This window comes from Leptonychotes weddellii, chromosome 1 (assembly GCF_054177405.1).
Source record: "Leptonychotes weddellii isolate Sample4059 chromosome 1, ASM5417740v2, whole genome shotgun sequence".
Taxonomy (NCBI): Eukaryota; Metazoa; Chordata; class Mammalia; order Carnivora; family Phocidae; genus Leptonychotes; species Leptonychotes weddellii.
The window spans coordinates 95,652,728-95,675,834 of NC_138369.1; the positions used below are offsets into that span (position 1 = coordinate 95,652,728).

At 38.8% G+C, this 23,107-nt stretch overlaps 1 long non-coding RNA gene across 2 annotated transcripts; it reads left to right on the plus strand.

Annotated features, from left to right (window-relative positions):
* Positions 1 to 993: 993 nt before the first annotated feature.
* Positions 994 to 22,411, plus strand: LOC115938572 (uncharacterized). 2 transcript variants are annotated; one of them, XR_014147710.1, is made up of 4 exons: positions 994 to 1,842; positions 5,795 to 6,021; positions 17,231 to 17,354; positions 22,247 to 22,411. It is a non-coding gene; the product is annotated as an uncharacterized LOC115938572 (long non-coding RNA). The 2 variants fall into 2 exon arrangements; XR_004073636.2 differs by lacking the exons at positions 17,231 to 17,354; positions 22,247 to 22,411 and adding an exon at positions 8,586 to 10,684.
* Positions 22,412 to 23,107: the final 696 nt, after the last annotated feature.

Below are 23,107 nucleotides of genomic sequence, written 5' to 3' on the forward strand. Positions count from 1 at the left end.
AGTGGTAGAGAAAAGAGAAAAGAGGAATATTTTGTCTCTTATAAAGGAATTGACAGTCATGGGGCTATGGAATTATAATATAGGAGGCCCCATTGATGGTAACATATTAATAACAAGGAATGGGTAAGGGAAGAATGTAGCGTATGTTCCTCATTGTAGAGTCAGGGAGGCTAGAGGAAAGGCACAACAGGAGTGCATGTACGACTCAAGAATTCATGGTGCTGATGGAAATACACACAAGAATCACTGGCAAAATGCAAAAAAAAAAAAAAAACCTTTTCATTTTTCTACACAAGCACCTATAAAATGAGGGCTTCTAGAACTTTGTTGGAGAATGTGGCTAGACCTGCGGGTGCAGTGGTAGACCTCCTACCACTCTCCTCCAGGGAGTCTCAGGACCTAAACACTCAGCAGTCCTGGTGGAGAGAAACAGGGAAAGAGGAGAAAGAGGGAAAGGAGTGGTGGTGGAAAGACACACAAACACACACAGAGAAGGGGCCGAGGGAATGAGGGAGGGAGGAAGAACAAGAGGGAACTGGCCTGCCAAATAGACTGTGAGTCTGCTAGCTCCATCATCCCTGTGAATGAGAAGCTAGAGCTGAGAAAGCGCCTGGATGGCTTGACTTCCACACCTAGTCTCATGTGAACATAGATGAAAGGCAGATGACCTCCTTTTCCATGCTGTGACCCCAGCTGTGAAAAGTGCTGCATTGAATGTCATCATCTTAATAATTAGCTCCTCAGACTCCCCTGGAGTGGGGTGGGAAAAGGGCACATAGGGAGGTCAAAGTGTTCCCTCCAACAGTCCCCACCCATGGGCTAGGGAGCAGACTGCAAGTCCTTTTATGGAAGGATGTGGGAATGAAGGGAGAACAACTGTTAAGTCCCCTCCCTCTCCAATAAAAGCATTCAGAGATTGTGTAATATGCGATTTGGCTATTACTTCCTAATAACTGCATGAATATTTTCAATTGTAGATGGGTTATGCCTCTACCTTCTCAATTCTTAGTGACAAACACCAGTTTCCATCTTATGTTCGCACAGTAGTCAGTGATAAGATCCAGTAGGATGCCATGGTACAACTTATCCAACACTTTGGCTGGGTCTGGAGAGGCATCATAGCAGCTGATGATGATTATGGAAAATATGGAGTAAAAACTCTTAGGGAAAGAATGGAGAGTGCCAATCTCTGTATTGCATTCTCTGAAATCATTCCCAAAGTCTATTCCAATGAGAAAATGCACAAAGCTGTTGATGCCATGAAGAACTTCACTGCCAGAGTCGTTGTGCTTTATGCATCTGATACTGACCTCAGTCCTTTTTGTTGGAAATGGTTCACCATAACATAACAGACAGAACGTGGATAGCAAGTGAAGCCTGGATCACAGCAGCACTCATTGCAAAGCCTGAATATTTCCCATATTTTGGTGGAAGCATTGGATTTACAATACCAAGGGCTGATATACCAAGATTAAAAGAATTTCTTTATGATGTACATCCTGGCAAAGATCCAAACAATGTCCTGACCATTGAATTCTGGCAAACTGCTTCTAACTGTACTTGACCAAATAGCAGTGTTCCATACAACATTGACCACAGAGTGAATGTAACAGGTAAGGATGACAGATACCATGCCATGTGTGATAAATTCTGTACTGGAGAGGAGAAGTTGGAAGATCTTAAAAATATGTATCTGGATGTGTCTCAGCTAAGAATCACAAACAATGTCAAACAAGCTGTGTATTCCATGGCTTGGATGGTCTAAGTAGATGCAAAGAAGGACGTGTGCCATACATTCCAGGAAACACGTGGGCATATATCCCTGACTTTGAGCCTTGGCAGGTAAGTTGTTGGTTTGTTTTACTTCATGATATAGTTTGACATTAAAAGAATTCATACTAATAAAACCTTTGACTTGCTTTTGTATTTAATAGATATGATTTTATCACACGCCTACCTAAAAGAATCGCTTGCTTGTGTGACCTAAATGAACATTTTTAAGTTCCCATTTGTTAACAGAGTTTTTAGGTTTGTTGTGAATGATAGAAAATTCCCCCAAAACAGTACCTTATGCAAAATAGTTTTTTTTTTCCCCTTCACATAAGTGAAGTTCAGAGATTAGCATTCTAGGACTGAAAGATGGCTTAGGGATCCTGATTCCTTCTACCTTGTTTCATTGTTCTCAATATGTGGGTTCATCTTATAATCTCAAATGGCTCCTTGGACTTCAACCACCATGTCCATACTGTAACCAGCAGGAAGGAAAAAGGGCAAAGATGTGTACCTCCCTCCATTTCTGGATATTTCCTGGAAATTACATACAATTTTCCTTACATCCTATTAGCCAGAATTTAGTTACATGGTCATACCTAGCAGTGAGGGAAACTTTAGCTTCTGTGCAGTGCGGGAGGGCCAGAAGGAGAAGACTAACGGGGTCATCTTAGAGATATGGCTCTCTGATCTCCTGTCTCAATTCTGATGTCCCAGCAACTCATATTGGGGCACAGTAGCCCAAATGATCTCAGCAAGGGGCACACCTCACACCTAACCAGAGTGATCCTTTGCTTACATCCTTCAGTACCTCCCTTCTAATCCGTAGAGGATAAAGCATGCTGTCTGTGGTCTGGCACTGTTAGCGTCTTTGATTCAGTCATTCCTTCCATGACTCTCAGCGCTTTATTCTCTAGCAACACCAAATTGCTTGTCCCTCCCAATAGAGTCTGCGGTAGTCAGAACCACCCCAGCTTTATTTTTATTTTCAAATGGACCCCACCGTGCATTTAGTTTTGTGTCTAGTTAGTCTCTTCCCGTCTGTGGTAGTTCTCCATTCTTCCCCTGTTTTTCACAACTGATATTTTTTATACTTACTGGCCAGTTATTTTTAAATGTTTTGGGTTTTTCTATTTTTTTCTCATGATTACATTGAGATTATGCATTTTTGGCAAGAATACCATAGAAGTGATGTATTCTTTTTATGTCTCATATCAGGAGGTACATGATGTCATTGTGAATGATTATTGTGGACATTAACTTTTATCACTTAGTGATGTCACCATGCTTTTTCGCTGAAAAGTATCTATGTTTCCCTTTGTAATTAACAATTATCTTGTGAGGGCAATATTTTGAGGATCTGAAAATAACATTTCTCATCATGGCTTTGCCACAAATTTTAGCATCCATTGATGATGATTCTTGCCTGAAACAGCTATTATTATGTTGTTTAAAAAATGGTGATTTTCTATTTTCCTCATTCCTTCTACATTTATTAACTAGAATGTTTCTCTCCCCCTCTGATTTAATTATATCAGTATGGACTCAAGGATATTTATTTCTATTCGAGTAGAATAATCCACAACTATCATTGTTTATTCTGTTGCTCAAAATTTCCCAGATTTGACTGTTGGGAGCCTCTTTGAGCTGGTTTTCATTTCCTTTTGACACATCTTTATCACTTGTGAGCACTTCCTTATTTTCTGGAATCCCAAGATGTTCTGGGCTCATCTCATACTTCCTTTACTTCACATCAGTGGTCAGCCATTTCTCCAAAGGAATCCTATTTCCATTTACTGGAAAATGGAATTTGTAAGCCAAGATCTGAGTGTAAGGTGTGTTCCTTGGTACTGGAAAAGTTGTGGTAAATTCAGAATGAGAAATTGTTATATATTATTTTATTTTTTTTAATAACATATAATATATTATTTGTTTCAGGGGTACAGGTCTGTGATTCATCAGTCTTATGCAATTCACAGCACTCACCATAGCACATACCCTCCCCAGTGTCCATCACCCAGCCTCCCCATCCCTCCCACCCCCCTCTTAAAGGTCATAGGACAGTTCCTTCATTTTAAAAGAAATCCTTTGGGTACTTATTTTTAAATAATAAAAAGGATCCTATATGGTAAATAACAACTCCCTAATTCATTATTTGAATATTTCAATATTATAATTTAAATTTGCTCAAAGAGCAACAAATATGTATTAGAATTACAGAGAAGAGACTTTAGTGAGGTTCAAGGGACCACATAGTGTCATGGTGAGTGTTGGTGGGATAGTCCATGACAGGATTCATAGTACTTGACACATACCCCGTATGATATCAGTAAATAAAAACTGAAAAGCAGGACCTCACACGAGAGGTTTAACAGGTTCATTAAGAATGCTTCATTAAAAAAAAATGCTTCATAAATGTACCGAAGTAAAATTTTTCATTTATTTAAAACTAAAATGACCATGTACTCCATACTCATTCTTCTCAGCTTATCCTATTAGCAGATCTGATCAGAATATGTATATTTGTAAAGCCGTTTTACTCTTGTGGTTTATTTGGACATATCTCTAAGCTCTTTTGTATACCTGGGTGGTAGGGAACTGTGTCCTACCATCCAATGGTGATAAACAGATGGAATTATGGCAATGTTGTTCTAGAGAATGGTCAGGGACAGGTAGCTTTTGAAAATTTCCTTTCTTAACTCTTCTGAAGAATGGAAAGGGAAAGAATGCCTCTTCCCAATGGACTCACCAGTAAAAGTCACCGTGTTGTATACTCTGATACAGATTTTATGTTGGTTGAGAACAGCATATGGTAAAAGGAAGGAGAGACAAAAGGGCAGGTGACCTGGAGTGGCCCTACTCCAGGATGGATGGTGATTTTCAGAACACTCAGGATATTGACTTACTAAAGGCTTCAAGTTATATTAATCTCTATGACAGAGATAGGGCAGGAATAATTCCCCTTGTTTTACAGACCAGGAAACTAGTGCTTATTCAGACATATGACTTAGCCCAAGGTCATGATGTTTGAAAGAGCCAAAATATGATGTCAGATCATCAGACATTGTAATTCAGACTCTTTCTACCAAGTTGTTTGGCCTCTCTGGTTTGAGAGGGACCTGTGTTCCACATGTTATTCCTTTGGCTTATAATCTCCTTGTCCCCCATATTTGTCAGGCAAATTCCTACAAATTTTTAAAAACCCAGCCTAGATGGCTACTTCCTGGGGAAACCTCCTAAATTTTCCTAAGGCAATCAGTTAGCTAACTCCCTCACCCGTGCCTTTTCAACAGTCTTTCCACAACAGCAACATAGAGGTACACTGAATTTTACTATTAGTACCTGTTTATTTGTTCAGGCTCTCCACTGGATTGTGAGCTTTGCAAGGTAGGGAATGGATTGGTTGATCTTCTCTACCACTTGACATGTAGGTAAGGGAATGGTGGGGGAGGTAGACTCATACCTATATATGGAAGAAATCTAGGAGGGAGGTAGGAAGATCCTTTCTTCCCTAGATATGGAGGTATTAGGAAATATTAAGCACCACTATGCCTAATCAATGCTTTTTGTTAGAAATGTATGAGCCACACAGGTAATTTAAAATTTTCTAGTAACTAAATTTAAAAATAAAAAGAAACAGATGAAATTAAATATAGTTGTTTTATTTGATCCAAAATAGCATTTTAACATGTTGTCATCATCATAATATAATATAAAATAATAATATAAAATTATTAATGATGGTTTACATTTTTTAAACAAAGTCTTTGCAATCCAGTGTATATTTTATACTTACAGCTCATCTCAGTTTGGCCAGCCACCTTTCAAGTTTCAATGGTCACATGTGGCTAGAAGTTGTAGAGCAAACCTACAAAGGCATAGAGGAAAAGGGAAAAAAAAAATCCAATCACATGAATAGATAAGAGTTTTGAGATTATTTTTTTCATAAGCCCTGTTCTCTAGGCAATCAAATATTTACAAATTGCTTTTTTATTCTCTTGTTTTTTTTCTCCCTGTTTTCTAGCTAATGTACAATTTGAAGACACTTAAGTTTACTACCCATAATGGAGAGAGACTAGAAATTGATGAAATGGAGATGTGACTGGGTACTATGATATTCTAAATTGGCAATTAGGTGATAATGGAGAGATTGCCCTTGTGAAGGCTGGAGAATATATATTCACAAACTCTAAGTTTGAACTCGTGATGAAAAAGAATGCGACAATATTTTGGAACACTGAGTCATCAAAGGTTAGTTACTTGGACATCTTGTTTCATTTATGTACACAGAAAATTCGTTTATATACACAGAGAATTGTATTTCAGGCACTATAGAATATCAGACATCTAGATTTGGCACATCTAGATTTGGTACATATTTTTTCTATATACAGTTTTGGGTATTTTGTTTTGGAGATATTTTGGTATTTTTTTTGGACTATAGTTTTAAATATTAGTTTTATGATTTTGTTTTTCTTCTTCAAATACTCCAATCAAAGGGTTTGACTTCCTTTGTCTATCTTCTGTTTTATCTACTTTCTCTGATCATTTTTGCCTTTTTCTTTATTTTATCCTTATTCTTTTCATTGTTTTCCTGACTTTATTCTATGTTCCTTATTAAATTTTCACTCAAAATATATTTGTTTCACTTAAAATATATTTGTTTTTGAATGTCTTATAACTTTTATCTTAATTTCTGAAATGGCTTTATTTTATCTTTAGTTTTTTTTCTGAGTAAAATGAATTTTTGTATTTCTTCCGGTTGTATATTTATTTATGTTTTTAATTTTTAAATGCCTGACTCAAGTATTTTTGCACATCTCTAAGTATTTTTCTGAGAGTATTTAATTGTGCTGGAATATTTATTTAAAATGCTATGTTACATTATTCTTCCATGTAATGGTGGTTGTGTGTGTATGTTGATGGGATCTGCAGCAATGTTTTGATTTTCATTTTCTGTTTTCTTCTTATAGTAAACTTACGTCAAGGCACTTACACCTATTTTTGTTCATAGACAGGGATGAGAGTTTCTGGTGTTTTACAGATCCCTATTTCAAGACTGCCTTCTTCTTTTAGTAGAGTGAAGAGTAGTAGTTCATTTAAGACATGACTTTTTGTGGTAAAGGAAAGCTTAATGTGTCTTTTGGTTTTATGGTTCTCTTGTTTCTGCAGGATTCTTAACTTTCCCCTCTTCTTTCCCTTTCTATCACATCTCAAAAAGGCACTTCTCCTCTCCATATACCTTCTAGTCTCAGTGAAATGGTGCCATCCTGAGACTGGCACCTCGAGTCCTGCTTTCAAGACCTTTCCCTAGAGCTGGTCCGGTCTCTCCATGGTTTGGGACCTTTTTTAACATAGGCTGGGACATTTTCTTTCTAGGAATGATTTGTCTGCTCTCCATCAACCTTCAGTTCTCAGTTCCCTCTTACTCTTTCCTGCACAATTTTCCAAGTTTCCGTCCATTTTCCACATACCCAGGGATGAGGGAGGAACTCTAGAGATGGCCTTGCTGGAATTTAATGGCTGTTTCTCTACAAACAAGTACTTTGAAGTTCATAGTATTCCCTTTATGATGCTAACGTCATGGGTCATGTGTGGTTTTACTTACTTTTTTTGCTTTTAAAATTTGTGTCGTCTTTTTGAGAGGATGTGTGGAGAGATTCTCAATTTAGCAGCTACCATTATCCTGGGGCAGCCCAGAAGTCCTTCTTTCCCTTTCTGATGGTAGTTCTAGAGGGACTTCATTTCTTCCTCCCTTTTTTCTTATTTGTTCTCAGGGCCAAAGAATGATAGAGAGAATTTACAAATTCATAATATAATTTGGAGTAGAGAACACTAGCTACCAGTATAGTATATTTGTGGGTGCACATATATGTCAACAAGCTTTGATCTATTATTCAAGAAATCTTTTTAAAATATTTTTATTTATTTATTTGAGAGAGAGAATGAGAGAGAGAGAGCATGAGAGGGGGGAGGTCAGAGGGAGAAGCAGACTCCCTGCCGAGCAGGGACTCGATCCCGGGACTCCAGGATCATGACCTGAGCCGAAGGCAGTTGCTTAACCAACTGAGCCACCCAGGCGTCCCATATTCAAGAAATCTTTTATAGGAGAGAAAGATGAGTTTCATAAGCTTCAAAATTCTTTCCAAAGTATTGTTTTCAAAATTGTTCTGAGAGGTAGGAGAAATAAGATTTGAGGATTAACTGCATTCTCTTTGGATGTAAACCACTTATCCTACATAAAAACTATTATTTTCCTTATTATTATTATTTATTGAGAGAGAATTACTGTTACTTATTTTACTTGTTATTACAATTTTTATTCCTCCTCTGTCTATAGCAACAGGAGGGCTTTGATATGCAGGACTGAGAAGTGGCTGGTGAGCTAGAGACTGGGTCCCCTGGGTATGACATAAAGACAGCACTTGGAGAAGCATTGGAGAAAGTTGAGGAGAAACCTCATCACTTACCAGAAGTCACGAAGGAGCTCCATTACTTCCCAGACAGCTGAACTTTTTACCCTTAATGAAATATTAGTTCTAGGAGAGTAGGACTTGAGGGCCTTTGATATTCTAGTTCAGTGGTTACTACAGGTCACAGTAAAATGATAGAAGGGTGGTGAGAAAGCATTGGCAATTTAATCTTCTCTGTGGATCTCACAATGAAGGGACCAGCAGGAGCCAGGACTGAATGTGGGCATCAGTGCAGTCAGGGGTTTTTCTTTGCTGCCACAGACTTTTTTGGGGGGTGTGTGGGGCCTGTTTTCATCTTGATTCTTATTCCTATATCTTCTCTCTTCCTGTGTGGCCCTTTAGCTCTGACATCTGAGATCTCCAAACGGTCTTCCAAATCCTATTGGGAAAAGATCTAAGAATAAGTGACAAGGAAATTAAGATTGCTGAGCTCCTATGCTGTGCCAGACACCTCCAAGACCATTTTTTTCTTTTTAACCTCTCTTTTCATCTCTCTTCTTTTTTTACGCTCCACTTTCCATGGGTGGCAATAAACATATATAAACTCATGCAAACTCACAAAAGCATACACACAGACATAGCAGTTCCTTCCTTTCCTGGCCCCTCCTTAGGCAGCACTCGGATACACTATGACAGGATATAAAAATAAAAGCTACAGTGTTTGCCACTGGAGGGGCCTCAGCTCTCTTCTGCATTTTATTTCTTTGACCTAGAGTTGTTCTGTCCAAATTGGTAGCCCCTATTCACATGTAGTTTTTAAAATTTAAATTAATTAAAATTAAATAAAATTAAAAAGTCAGTTCCTTAGTCATAGTGGGGCACATTTCAAGTGTTCAACATCCACCTGGGGCTAGGAGCACCATATTGGATGTATAACACTTCTGTCATTGCAGAAAGACAGAGCTGCCCTAGGCCTAGAGTACAAACTATCTTCTGTGGTCTAGAACTCTCCATGAATGGGGCCTGAGACTTTTCACTTTGTATTCCTACTGTTAGGCATAAAGTAGGTACTCAATATAATGTTTTGCATGAAACAGAGAAGATGTTATTGCTTGTATAGACAAGGTTCATAGAATGCTGTTCTACTAAAAATTGATGTAAGAAGAGTAAAATGATATAGTAGATTTCTATTTTAATAATGTTTCATCAGAGCATGCCTGTTTCTCCCTCTCTCGCTCCCCCTGCTTGTGTTCCCTCTCTGTGTGTCTCTCTCTGTCAAATAAATAAATAGAATCTTTAAAAAAAAAGAGCATAGTAATTTTATTTTTCTTATCTTCTTTATTAAAATCGGGGATGTATTTGTACACTGAAATCGGTTCAAATGAATTCGATAGAAATTTACTAAGCATCTATGAGTCCACCTCTTGTTAAGCACTGCAAAAAACCACTATCCTGAATTCCAGTCCAAGATGGCGACATAGGAAGACACTGAACTCACCTCCTTCATGGACACACCAAATCTACACCTGTTTATAGATAATTTCCTCCTAAAGAAGAACTGAGGACTGACTGAACAGCCTGTACACAACAAAAGATCGAGAGACCACTCTGAGAATGACAAGAGAGATGGAGACATGGTAACAAAGGGAACCCCTCATCCCCACAAACACACTGGGAACTGCAGTGGGGGGGATAGTACCCTGAGATGAACTTGAGCAGATTTCTTTGCCCTGGGGCACAGAAAGAAAGGCTGAGATTTAAAAGAGCAGCTAGAATATGAAGGGACTAGCCCTAGAACCTTGCCAAACAGGGAGGGTGTTGCTGGAACTTTCTCTGGATTGGAGGGGCTAGTGAGTGTCTGTGTTTATGTTCCCCTTCTGCCTTGATAGTGGATTGGAACAGGGTCTGTGCACCCTACCGGCCTGCTGCCTCAGCATTTCCTGGGCCCCTAGCCCACACCAGCTCCAGCCATCCCACCAAGTCTCCTTGGTGTACACTGGGCAGTGTACACCAGAACATCCCTGGTCAGTGCCCACTACAGCTCCAGCTATTGCACCAAGGTGACACAGGAGCAGAGCACCCCAGAAGACTCCAGGCCCATCCCACTTCAGCTCCAGATGGCTTGCTAGGGCACCCCTGATACAGAGTACTCTGGGACTTCCTGGCTATGCCTGCCTTAGCTCCAGCTGCCCTGCCAAAGTGTCCCCTGTGCAGAACACCCTGGGAACACCTGGCCTGAGCCTGCCTCAGTTCTAACCACCCCAGCAGGGCATGGAGCACCCTGGGACCTCCCAGATCACACCCCATCTCTGTCCCAGCTGCCCCGCCAAGCCAACCCCTGTGCCGAGCACCCCAGGGCACCCTGGTTTATACCCACTTCAGGTTCAGCTGTCCTGCCAGGGCACTCTCTGTGCAGAGAGCTCAGCAGCCTCTCCCCTTGCACTCACTTCAGTTTAAGCTGTCCTGCCAGGGTGCCTTCTCCATGAAGAGCCGCAGGGCCATCCCAGCCCATGTCCATTTCAGCTCTGGCCATTTCACCAGGGCAGCTCCAGCCCTGACCTTGGGACCCCCAGGCCACACAGCTCCAGCCAAATGGTTAAAGTCACCAGGCACAGTCTACATAGGTGACAGCCATCATAAGACCATTCCTTCAAGTGTAGAAGTCACGGTTCCACCTAATTTATAGAAACAAACAGAAAATCAAGCAAAATGGAGAGACAGGACTATGCTCCAAATGAAAGAATAAGAGAAAACCTTAGTAAAAGAACTAAAGGAAATGGAGATAAGCAATATGCCTGATGAAGAGTTTGAAGTAATGATCATAAAGATGCTCATGGGACTGAAGAGAGAAGTGGAAGAACTCAGTAAGAGCTTAAACAAAGAGATAGAAAATGTAAAAAAGAACCAATCAGAATTGAAGAATACAGTAACTGAAATGAAAAATACACTAGAGGGAAGCAACCAGTAGATTAGCAGAAGCAGAAGACAGATTAGACATCTGGAAGACAGGGTAATGGAAACATCCAAGCAAAACAGAAAAAAGGGGGGCACCTGGGTGGCTCAGTCATTAAGTGTCTGCCTTTGGCTCAGGTCATGATCCCAGAGTCCTGGGATTGAGCCCCACATCGGGCTCCCTGCTCCGCGGGAAGCCTGCTTCTCCCTCTTCCACTCCCCCTGCTTGTGTTCCTGCTCTTGCTGTGTCTCTCTCTGTCAAATAAATAAATAAAATCTTAAAAAAAAAAAAAAGAAGAAAGAAAAAAGAATTTTTAAAAGTGAGGATAGGTTAAGAGATCTCTTGCAAAAATCTTCAACAAAATATTAGCAAACCACGGTCAACAATACATTAAGAGGATCACTCCCCACAATCAAGCGGGATTTATTCTGGGGATGCAAGGATGGTTCAATATTCATGAATCAGTCAACATGATACACCACATCAACAAAATGAAGGATAAAAATCATATGATCATCTCAATAGATGCAGAAATGGCATTTGACAAAACTCAAAATTCATTGTGATAAAAACTCTCAACAAAGTGGGTTTAGAGGGAACATACCTCAATATAATAAAAGCCTTATATGAAAAACCCACAGCAAACATCATACTCAATGGTGAATAACTGAGAGCTTTCCTTCCAAGATCAGGAACAAGACAAGGATGTCCACTCTCATTGCTTTTATTCAGCATAGTACCGGGAAATTCTAGCCACAACAATCAGAAAAGAAAAAGAAATAAAAGTCATCCAAACTGGTAAGAAGTTAAATTGTTACCATTTGCAGATGCTGTGCTACTAATCATAGAAAACCCTGAGGACTACAAAACAAAACAAAACAAAACAAAATAAAAACTATTAGAACTAATAAAGAATTTGGTAAAGTTGCAGGATACAAAATTAATACACAGAAATTGGTTGTGTTTCTATACCCGAATAACAAAGCAGCAGAAAGAGAAGTAAGAAAACAGTCCCATTTACAATTGCATCAAAAAGAATTAAATATCTAGGAGTAATCTTAACCAAGCAGGTGAAAGACCTATACTCTGAAAACTATAAAACACTGTTGAAAAAAATTGAAGACAACACAAACAAATGGAAAGATATTCCATGCTCACGGATTGGAAGAATTAATATCATTAAAATATCCATGCTACCCAAAGCAACCTACAGATTCAATGCAATCCCTACCAAATACTATCAGCCTTTTTCTTAGAACTAAAACAAATAATACTAAAATTTGTATGGAACCACAAAAGACCCTAAATAGCCAAAGCAATCTTTAGAAAGAAGAATAAAGCAGGAGGTATTACAATTCCAGATTTCAAGATATTCTCCAGAGCTGTATTAATCAAAACAGTATTGTATTGACACAAAAATAGACACATAGAATCAGTGGAACAGAATAGAAAGCCCAGAAATAAACCCACACTACACAGTCAATTAATCTATGACAAAGGAGGCAAGAATATGCAATGGAGAAAAGACAGTCTCTTCAATAAATGGTACTAGGAAAACTGGACAGCTATATGCAAAAGAATGAGACTGGACCACTTGCTTACACCATATACAAAAATCAACTCAAAATTGATTAAACACCTAAATGTGAGATCTGAAGCCATAAAACTCCTAGAAGACAACATAGACAGTAATTTCTTTGACATCAATCTTAGCAACATTTTACTAGATATGTCTCCTCAGACAAAGGAAACAAAAGCAAAAATAAACTATTGGGACCTCATCAAAATAAAAAGCTTTTGCACAACAAAGGAACCCATCAACAAAATGAAAAGGCAACTGACTAAATAGGAGAAGATATTGCAAATGACATATCTGATAAGGGATTAATATCCAAAATTTATACAACGTAACACCAAAAACCAAATAATCCAACAAAAAATGGGCAGAGGACTTAAATAGAATTTTTTTCCCCAAAAACATATATAGACGGGAAACAGACACATGAAAAGATGCTCAACATCATTCATCATCAAGGAAATGCAAATGAAAACTGTAGTGAAATATCACTTCACATCTGTCAGAATGATTAGAATCAAAAAGATAAGAAATAACAAGTGTTGGTGAGGATCTGGGGAAAGAAGAATCCTTGTGCACTGTTGGTGAGAATGTAAATTGGTGCAGCCACTGTGGGAAGTAGTATGGAATTTCTTCAAAATATTAAAATAGAAATACCATATGCTCCAATAATTCCACTACTGGATATTTACCCAAAGAAAACAAAAACAAAAACAGTAATTCAAAAAGATATGTGCTCCTCTGTTTATTGAAGCATTATTTCAATAGCCAAGATATGGAAGCAACCCAGGTGTCCATCCATAGATGAATGGATAAAGAAAAGGGGTATGTATATCTATATAATGGGGTATTACTCAGCCATAAAAAAGAATGACATTTTGCCATTTACAACCACATAAATTGACCTAGAGAGTATTATGCTAGGTGAAATAAGTCAGAGAGAGAAAGACAAATATCATATGATTTTACTTACATATGGAATCTAAAAAACAAAATAAACAAACAAAAAGCAGAAATGAACCAAAAAAATAGAACAAACTGATCATTGTCAGAGGGAACGGGGGTGGGAGGATGGACAAAATGGGTGAAGGGGAGTGGGAGGTACAGGCTTCCAGCTATGGAATGAATAAGTCATGGAGATGAAAGGTACAGCATAGGGAATACAGTCAATCGTCTGTAGTAGTGTTGTATGGTGACAGATGGTGGGTACACTTGCGGTGAGCATTGGGTTACATATAGACTTGTGGAATCACTATGTTGTACATCTGAAACTAATGTCACATTGTTTGTCAACTATACTTAAAAAAAAAAAAAAAAAGAATGCAGGAGCCAAGCAGAAGTTTTCCCTGGTCAAAAATTGGACAACTTGGGTGCCTGGGTGGCTCAGTCATTAAGCGTCTGCCTTTGGCTCAGGTCATGATCCCAGCGTCCTGGGATCGAGCCCCACATCGGGTTCCTTGCTCCGCAGGAAGCATGCTTCTCCCACTCCCACTCCCCCTGCTTGTGTTCCCTCTCTTGCTGTGTCTCTCTCTGTCAAATAAATAAATAAAATCTTTAAAAAAAAATTGGACAACTTGAGCATCAATAGGAAAATAAATGCAATAAAAGAAAACACATTTTTTAAATCCATAAGTTCATAATGATATTCTCCTTATTTCAAAATTAACCAGCTTTGGAGGATTCTTTGGAACCAACCTGTTATTTCACAAACTACAAAATAAAGGGAAAGAAGTAAAACACACACACACGCACAACCCCCAAAACACTGCCTTCACAGCACTTATAATGTAATTAATTAATTAATTGAGCCAATATTTATTGAGCACAATATTACTGGTGCTAGACACCATCCTAGGAACTGGGGATATGTCACTGTACAAAACAGAACAAATCCCTGACTAATGGAGCTCACATTTCAGTGGGAGGAAATAGGCAATAAACAAGACAAATAGCTAAATTATATGTTATCTTAAAGGGTGATAGTGCTGGAGGGAAAAAAGTAGTAGGGCCTGAGATAGGGAGTGATGGGGAGAGTGTTGTAACTTCACATAATGTGGTCAGGGAAGGGTGACATTTGAACAAAAAGGGAAGTGAATCCATGCATCATCTGGGGGAGGAGCATTCCAGGCAGAGGGAATGGCAGTTTCTAAGCCCTGAGGCAGGGGCGTACTTGGCATGTGGAGGAACTGGCAAAGAGGTCAATGTGGCTGGACAGAGTGAGGGAGTGGGAGAGTAGTGAGAGAGGAGGGAAGAAAGGCAAGAGAGGGTAGATCACATAGGGCCTTATTGGCTATTTCAGGACTTTGGCTTTTACACTGAGTGAAAAGGGGAGCCACGAGAGAGCCTTGAGAGAGAACAATAATAGTCTGATTTAGGGTTTAAAGGATCATCTCTTGGGGTGCCTGGGTGGCTCAGTCGGTTAAGCGACCAACTCTTGATTTCGGCTCAGGTCATGATCTTAAGGTAGTGAAATTGAGTCCCGCACTGGGCTCCAGACTCAGCTTGGAGTCTGCTTGAGATTCTCTCTCTCCCTCTGCCTCTGCCCCTCCCCCTGCTCGGGCTATCTCTTTCTCAATAAATAAATAAATAAATAAATAAAATCTTTAAAGGATCATTTGTTTGCCATGCTGCAAATAAACTGAAGGAGTGGGCTGGTGGGGGCGGGGGGGGGGACAAGAGTAGAAAAAGGGACACCAATTAGAAGACCAATAAAATAATCCAAAATGATTCAGGTGCTTGAGCCAAGATAGATGTGATGGAAGTGGCACATAATAGTCAGATTCTGGATATCTTACAGTTAGAAGCCAGTGGATTTGCTGACAGACTGGACTTGGAAGTGTCCTGCCTTAAATAATTAGTGGGCAGTATAAGGCATGATTTAACTCATGTTGGTAAACTGAGTCTGGAGGTTGGTGAGCAGATGGGCCTGAGTGAAGGAGAGGGAATACGTAGGCAAGTAATGCAAGATAAGGTTGGAGGTTATGGATGAGAATGGTGATGTTGTGACAGAAATGAGGAATTTGGGAGAAGGAATAGGGTTAATGGGGATAGCTTTGGACATGTTGAATTTGAGATGAGATACTCAAAGTAGGGACATACTGGAAGTTTAGAATATGGACTTAGAGTTCAGGTGGGATAGGTTGGTAGAGATTAAGATTTGGGAGTTCTTAAATAGAGCTGCTGTTTAAAGACAGAGTGAATGAGCTGCTTTATATCAAGAGATAAAAGCAGAGGATTAAGGACCAAACCTAAGAAAATGCCCACAGTGGTGAGGAAGGTGGAGGACGTAGAACCAATTAATAAATAAAAGGCCCAGTGGAAGACAAGGGAGCCTGCATTTCAAGGAGGGGTTGATTAAGAGTGCCAAATATTGAAGAGATACAAAAGAGAACGTAGCTAGAGGAAAAGCTAGCAGACACTGCAGGAAACATTTTAGTGAGGTGAGTGGGTTAGAAGCTAGGTTACTGGTGTTGAGAAGGGAAGGGATACTGAGAAATGGAACAAAGAGGCATCAGCTCATTGTTTATGATGATTTTCAAAGAAAGATACATGGAGAGCTCTTTTCAGAAGACTGGGTCAGGAGAGAGGAAATCCAGTTCATTCTTTGGTCACGCATGCACACACCTTGTAAGAAGAAGGTGTGTACAGCAATACACACTTCAGTAATGTTACATGCCATAACTGATCTCAGAGATTTCTAATATTTTTCATTGTTATCTAATTCAGATTTAACCTAAAAACTCAATATAGGAAAATTCTGATTTCCAAAGTAAATATAAATGTGATTATTCACTTTCCAAAATAAATATTTCCTTAATGGAAACTACATTTTATCGCCTTTTAAAATAATCTTCATTTGGAAATGGAAATCTTCATTTCCATTAAGATATAAACTGATTTACAAACATTGCATTTGTACTGGGTTGCAAAGTGCACATCCCTGTAGAATGTAAAGGGAGACCTGTATTTACCATTGAGCTCTCAAAATTCTTTTTTTTGTGAGAAAATATTCCAGTGTTATGCCTTGTCCACATTTCCTTTTTGTCCTGCCAATTTTTCCCATGGAAAAGATCTTTTATTTTTCTTTTCTGCTGAGCCTTTATGACACATCTTTGACTTTCAGACTGTTGGGATGACCTTGTGAGAAAAAATCTTTTTCAGGCTTTCAAGACAATTCTTGGGGTCACTGCCCCCCCAACAAGCAGGAACAGATTTATCAAATTGTCCCTTCTCCAGAGTATCATAGGCATGGAGGCTGGTCTGAGGCCCCAAAATTGGAAAGACCTAACTTGAAGATGAGCTCTAAATTTCTAGAATCAACCACAAGACTGACTTCAGCAAAATTCTTCTCTAGGCTCTCCAGGTGTTATTCATTCTCTTTGTTATCCTTGTCCAGCTATCCCGGGTTTCCCAAGATATCACAAAACCCATGGAAATCCAGGTGTGAACTCTCTCGACTTTTTTTGTGTGTGTGGAGACAAAAGGCTTTGTTACATGCATTCTATTTGTCTTTGCTAGCTTCCTCACTTGGTGTGTACTGATCTATGTCATCCTGGGACACGGAAGGGGATTCGTCAGGGGGAACCGATATGTTGCTTTGACTGCATCCCATGTGCTGATGGACACGTGTCACGGGAACCAGGTAGAGATGGTCATATTTTCCAATGATATTGAAATGCAACTAGATTAAGCATGCTCTGGTGAAGAGGGCTTTGGGAGCCATCTTTATAAATAGGTGTGAACAACTTATAACAAAAATCATTATAATCCATCAAACTGTTGGATATTCTGTGCAGTGTGAAAAAAACCATAATATTGGGTTTCAGTTCTAAAGCTGCTACAGTTGGGAAAAGGATTTGCATCTGTGAATTTAAGAGAAAAAAATTTTAAAAAATGAAATGTGAAATGTGAATAAATGGATTCATAAAAAGTACTCAAAATTATTTCAATTTCTAAAATAGATTAAACATTAGTTATGTAAAAAACAGTGAAAAATTGGAAAAATAAGTGAATTACAGTTCTCTATTCTACTGTATTATCTCTCATTTGGAATTATAAGATCAAGAATTCTATCCCTAAAGACAATGGACTTAAGGCCATAATTACTTCAGGTTTGCAGGATGAATTTTACAGATGAATTCTGTAACAACTGCTCTGTGAATTCTTCTCTACAACCTGCTGCACTGCTGCTCTTCATGACCAGGATTTCAGTGAGATTTGGTTTGCTTAGCCTTATGAAGCATGTTGGATCAGGTGTACTTTTATTTCTGCTTATCTCTATCTTTAAAGATAATACAAGTTGTCCTTGTCCTTTACCAAAAGGCCCTTAATAACAATTTATTTCAAGGAGGATTTTTAAAAATGTAAAATTTTCCCCAATTGGAAAATAGGTAACCTGAACACCTGCCTGAACCCCAAGTGACCCAGTCTCTGCACTGAGTTATGTCAAGAGAAGTCCAGTCCGGCAGTCCGAAGTGATTGGAAGGGAATTCCGATCTTCCCTAGCACCTTTCAGAGAACATTAAAGAGATCCACTTGATAATTTACCATGAATGCATCTCAAATAGTTTTTTCTTACATTGTAATATTCTCCCTTAGAGAATCTGCCCAGCTGAAGGTTCCCAAATTTTTCTCAACTTTAGTTAACATGGTTGCTATTTTTGTTTCCCTTCTTATTCTCAGTCCATCTCTGCCTATTCTCTGAATCTGGATCTGGAGGATGGGGAGGAGAAAGCTGAGAAAGACAAAATTCCCCTCAGTAGGTGGCAGTAATGTTGAATGGAAGGTTGAAAATACTTGCATTTTGGATGCCTGGGTGGCTCAGTCAGCTAAGCATCTGCCTTCGGCTCAGGTCACGATCCCAGGGCCCTGGGATCCAGGGTTCCTGCATCAGGCTCCTTGCTCAGCGGGGAGTCTGCTTCTCCCTCTACCCCTCCCTCCTGCTTGTGATCTCTCTCTCTCTCAAATAAATAAATAAAAATCTAAAAAAAAACACTTGTATTTTAATCAACCTTATCACAATCCTCTTGATTCACCTTAGTAGCTTTAATTTTCTCGTACATTCGAAACTGTTTGTGGATTATTCTCTGGTTTATGAGGATAGACTAGACACCTCCCTTCTCAATTGGATAATTGGAAGAGAAAGAGGCATCTTACCAGAAAAGGCCCATACAGGAAAGGCAGAAACCAAGAAGCCAGACTGAATTCCTACAACTGAAAATAATTCTCAACCTTTAGTATTAGTTGCACACTCTAAGACCATTGTATTGCTGCTTTTTTCTCTTCTTTTTTTTTTTTTAGATATTGTATATTCTGTATAAAGGAATCTCAATGAGTCCTACACTAGGTCTTCGGCTGTTCTGAGCTATTCACAGCTGAAGGGGACAATTGATTTTCTTGCAGTCAATCCACTGTTCTTTGTTCATTAGGTCAAAGGGAGTGTGAACAATGTGATGAAGACTATTGGTCAAATGCATAAAAGAGCAAGTGTGTGCTGAAATAGGTGGAGTTCCTTGCCTACGATGAGGCCCTGGGATTCGTGCTTGTCATTCTCACTGTCGTTGGGGTGCTTGTGGTCTTGGCAGTCACAGTTGTGTACGTGATATACAGGCATACTCCGCTTGTGAACGCCAATGACCAGGAGCTGAGCTTTCTCATTCAGCTTTCTCTTGTCATCATACTGCTATCTTCCATGCTTTTCATTGGCAAGCCATACAACTGGTCTTGCATGACCGGCCAGGTCACTTTGGCAATGGGTTTTTCTCTTTGCCCGTCTTACAGTCTTGGAAAAACAATTTCACTGTTTTTAGCCTTCACAATTTCTAAATCCAAAACCTGACTTATATCCATCCACTCCCTTTATCAAAAAATCATTGTGCTGATCTCTGTTCTAGTAGAGATTGGCTTATGCCCAGCCTACTTAGTATTGGAGCCCCCAAGATTGTACAAGAACATAGAATCTTGACATATAAAGATCATTTTGGAATGTGATGAAGGTTCTATAGAGTTTTTATGCTCTATACTTGGGATCCATGTCTTCCTGGCCTTGCTATGCTTTCTAACAACCTTTGTCACTCACCAATTGCCGGATAATTACTATGAAGGAAGAAGAATCACGTTTGGAATGCTGGTCTTTTTCATCGTCTGGATCTCCTTTGTCCCTGCTTACTTGAGCATCAAAGGCAATTTCCAAGTATCTGTGGAAATATTTGCAATCTTGGCATCCAGCTATGGTTTGTTGTGTTGTATATTTGCTCCCAAGTGTTTCATTATTTTGCTGAGGGCAACAAGGAACACCGACGAAATTGTTGGTGGAAGAGTCCCCACCATAGATAGAGCATCCAACTGACTTCAGCCTCTGTGAGCAGTTAGCTTAATAATTCCACAGTGTAAACTATTCTGGATGAATAGAGTTGTGAGTTACATGTGTCCTTCAAAGCTGCAATGGTGACATGTTTCAACATTTCCTTTCAGGTTGCTCCTGCAGCCGCCGCCTCATGCTCTGGGGTAATATTTAGGATTTGGGTTCTAGTAGTATGGTCCTAGCATGGGATATGAAATCTCTAAGATCCCATTTAGCATGAATTAGAGTACCTGTTACCACTGAAATTATAAATAACTTCATTTAAACATTTCATAATACTTTGGTATGAGGAGTGTATGGTAGAGGGCATAAGTAACCTAAAATGATGGATAAAAAACCTGGCTCTTGAATATGTTTCTTTTTATATCATGGGTGTCTGGTCTAGAAATTTACATCAAACAAAGTCACCTTGTGGGGACTAAAAAACATCTTGTTAATGCCTCTATGGAATAGATAGCTTTTCTCCAACTGAGGTAAGAATTATAGCTCATAAACTTTCCCTTGGAGCAGGGCATTTAGTAAGAGAATTTGTATTTCAAAGGACTCCGTTGCATACAGATAATATCGAAGGAACTAGGATGTGAACAAAGCTCAGTTCCTTCTTGAATTCATAATGGGAATAGAAAAATTTCTTCCAGAGGGAAGGCAAGGCCCATCTCCTCCAGATTTTCCTAGATAATAGTAGTAAAATATTTGAATTTCAAAACATTTTTCTGCTTAAAAAATAAATATGAGGGGAATTAAGATATCAGCAAAGCAGTTGTTATGTTGATTATATAGCAAATATCCAAAAGCGAAATAAACAAATGTTTAACTAGAGCAGGTATTAGGATGCAAAATTTTTTAGGATACATTAAATGATAAATATTTACTCTTTGATCATCCAGAGTTAACTGGAATGTTACATTTTCAATCTTCTTCCAGATACAAAACTTTAAAAATGATCTACATGTATTTATGTGTATATGAATTAAATGTGTGGAAAAACAGAATTTGTAGAAATGCTAATAAGCCAGATACCCATGTGCATACTTGACTTTAGGAAACCAGCAAGATCAGAAAGAGCTCTCTTTTTAAGAGAACTTATTAATCCTTGTGAATATAAATTAATCAGATTGGGCAGAGAAATTCATACAGGCTGTTGGAGCAGAAAGTGAAACCATGATGACTAGTTTAGCAGGATAGATATGTCAGGAATTTATTTATTGATTTTTAAAGAAAGATGATTCCAGACCAGATGAAGGGGATGAGTTTCCTATAATTTAAATAGGAAGTTTACACCAAGGTCCAGCAAATCTCAAAAACGAGCTCATTTCTTGGAGGGCTAATGGTACCCAGTGCTTTCTGGGTCAATATCTATTCACCCACCCATCTCCCAAAACTTCTACAGTGCTTTGCATCACAGCCCTCGGATTCTTGGAGAAGAGACTATATCACAGCATGAAGAGGGGGGGAGATTGCTTTCTTTGCCCTCTACTTGACCCAGGAATGGACTTTGGAAAAGAGAGGATGGTTTGTCAAAGTATCAAGCAATAGGAAAATGAGAATCTGATTTCTTGTTTAGTTATGCATGTGACTTGAGTCTTCTCAATGATCCATCTTGGAATTTAAAAAAAAATGCTGAAAGATCATTCAAGTCTAGTGATTTGCCTTACTTTTATATTCGAAATATTTCAATCTCAGAGTAATCCATTTCTTTTCTGAAGTGTTGATTACCGAATATAAGGTATCTAAAAAGGTAAGTCCAGAAGTCCATCTGGGCAATATCAAAGCCTTCATTATCTCCTTTCATACCAAATGGCTCCGTAATACTGTTGTATTGGACTTGTGTTCTTTGTAATTATTTATTTTTCTGATCAGCAATAGGTTTGGGAAACTAGAGAAAATAAATTTCTCTAGTTTATTAAAAACAAAGTATCAACTGAATTTGCATGTTGAACTTTAATGTTTACTTGTAAAACATTATAATTTTAAGATACAACTTTTATCTAAAATGGTCTGAAGTTATCACTTGTTGATTTGGTCCACATGCATTGTTACAAAGACTGGCTTATGGCAGATAAATTAAATAATATGTGATTGTCAAAGGATGGTGGTCTAATTTTTAATATTGATCTATTCAATTACTTGTCAAGTATTTTTTTTTAAGATTTTATTTATTTATTTGACAGAGGGAGACACAGCGAGAGAAGGAACACAAGCAGGGGGAGTGGGAGAGGAGAAGCAGGCTTCCCGTGGAGCAGGGAGCCCAACGCGGGGCTCGATCCCAGGACCCTGGGATCATGACCTGAGCCGAAGGCAGACGCTTAACGACTGAGCCACCCAGGCGCCCCAATTACTTGTAAGTATTAAAATGGTCTTATAACATTGAAAGATAATTTTTCTCCTTGAGTAAATGTGTTATGTATTTATGTATCTATTTATTTAATTAAATTTCCATTTAGTTAACATGCAGTGTAATATTAGTTTTAGGTGTACATTTTAGTGATTCAACACTTCCATACATCAGCTGGTGCTCATCACGACAAGTGCACTCCTTAATCCCCATCACCTATTTCACCCTTCCTCCCCACTAACTCTGGTAGCCATCATTTTGTTCTCTATAGTTGTCTATTTCTTGGTTTTCCTCTTTCTTCCCTCTTTGCTCATGTGTTTTGTTTCTTAAATTCCACATATGAGTGAAATCATATGGTATTTGTCTTTCTCCGATTGACTTATTTTGCTTAGCATTATACTCTCTAGCTCTATCCGTGTTATTGCAAATGGCAAGATTTCATTCGAATGTGCCATTAAAAATTATTTCTAGTAAAAAATATGACTGGAATTTCTATCAGCAAATGTTGTCGTATAAGAGAATCTCATATAGAAATCTCTCGTGACTCTCCCTGCTGTGGGCGAGCATTTGCTGGTAACCACATGCTGGGCCTTGGGGAGCAGTTCAGAATTAATTTCAGGGTGTTGCATCAAAATAATGCAGTTGGTGGCTTGAGAAGTAGCATAAAGACTAATTGTTTGAAAGAAAAAAATTGCAA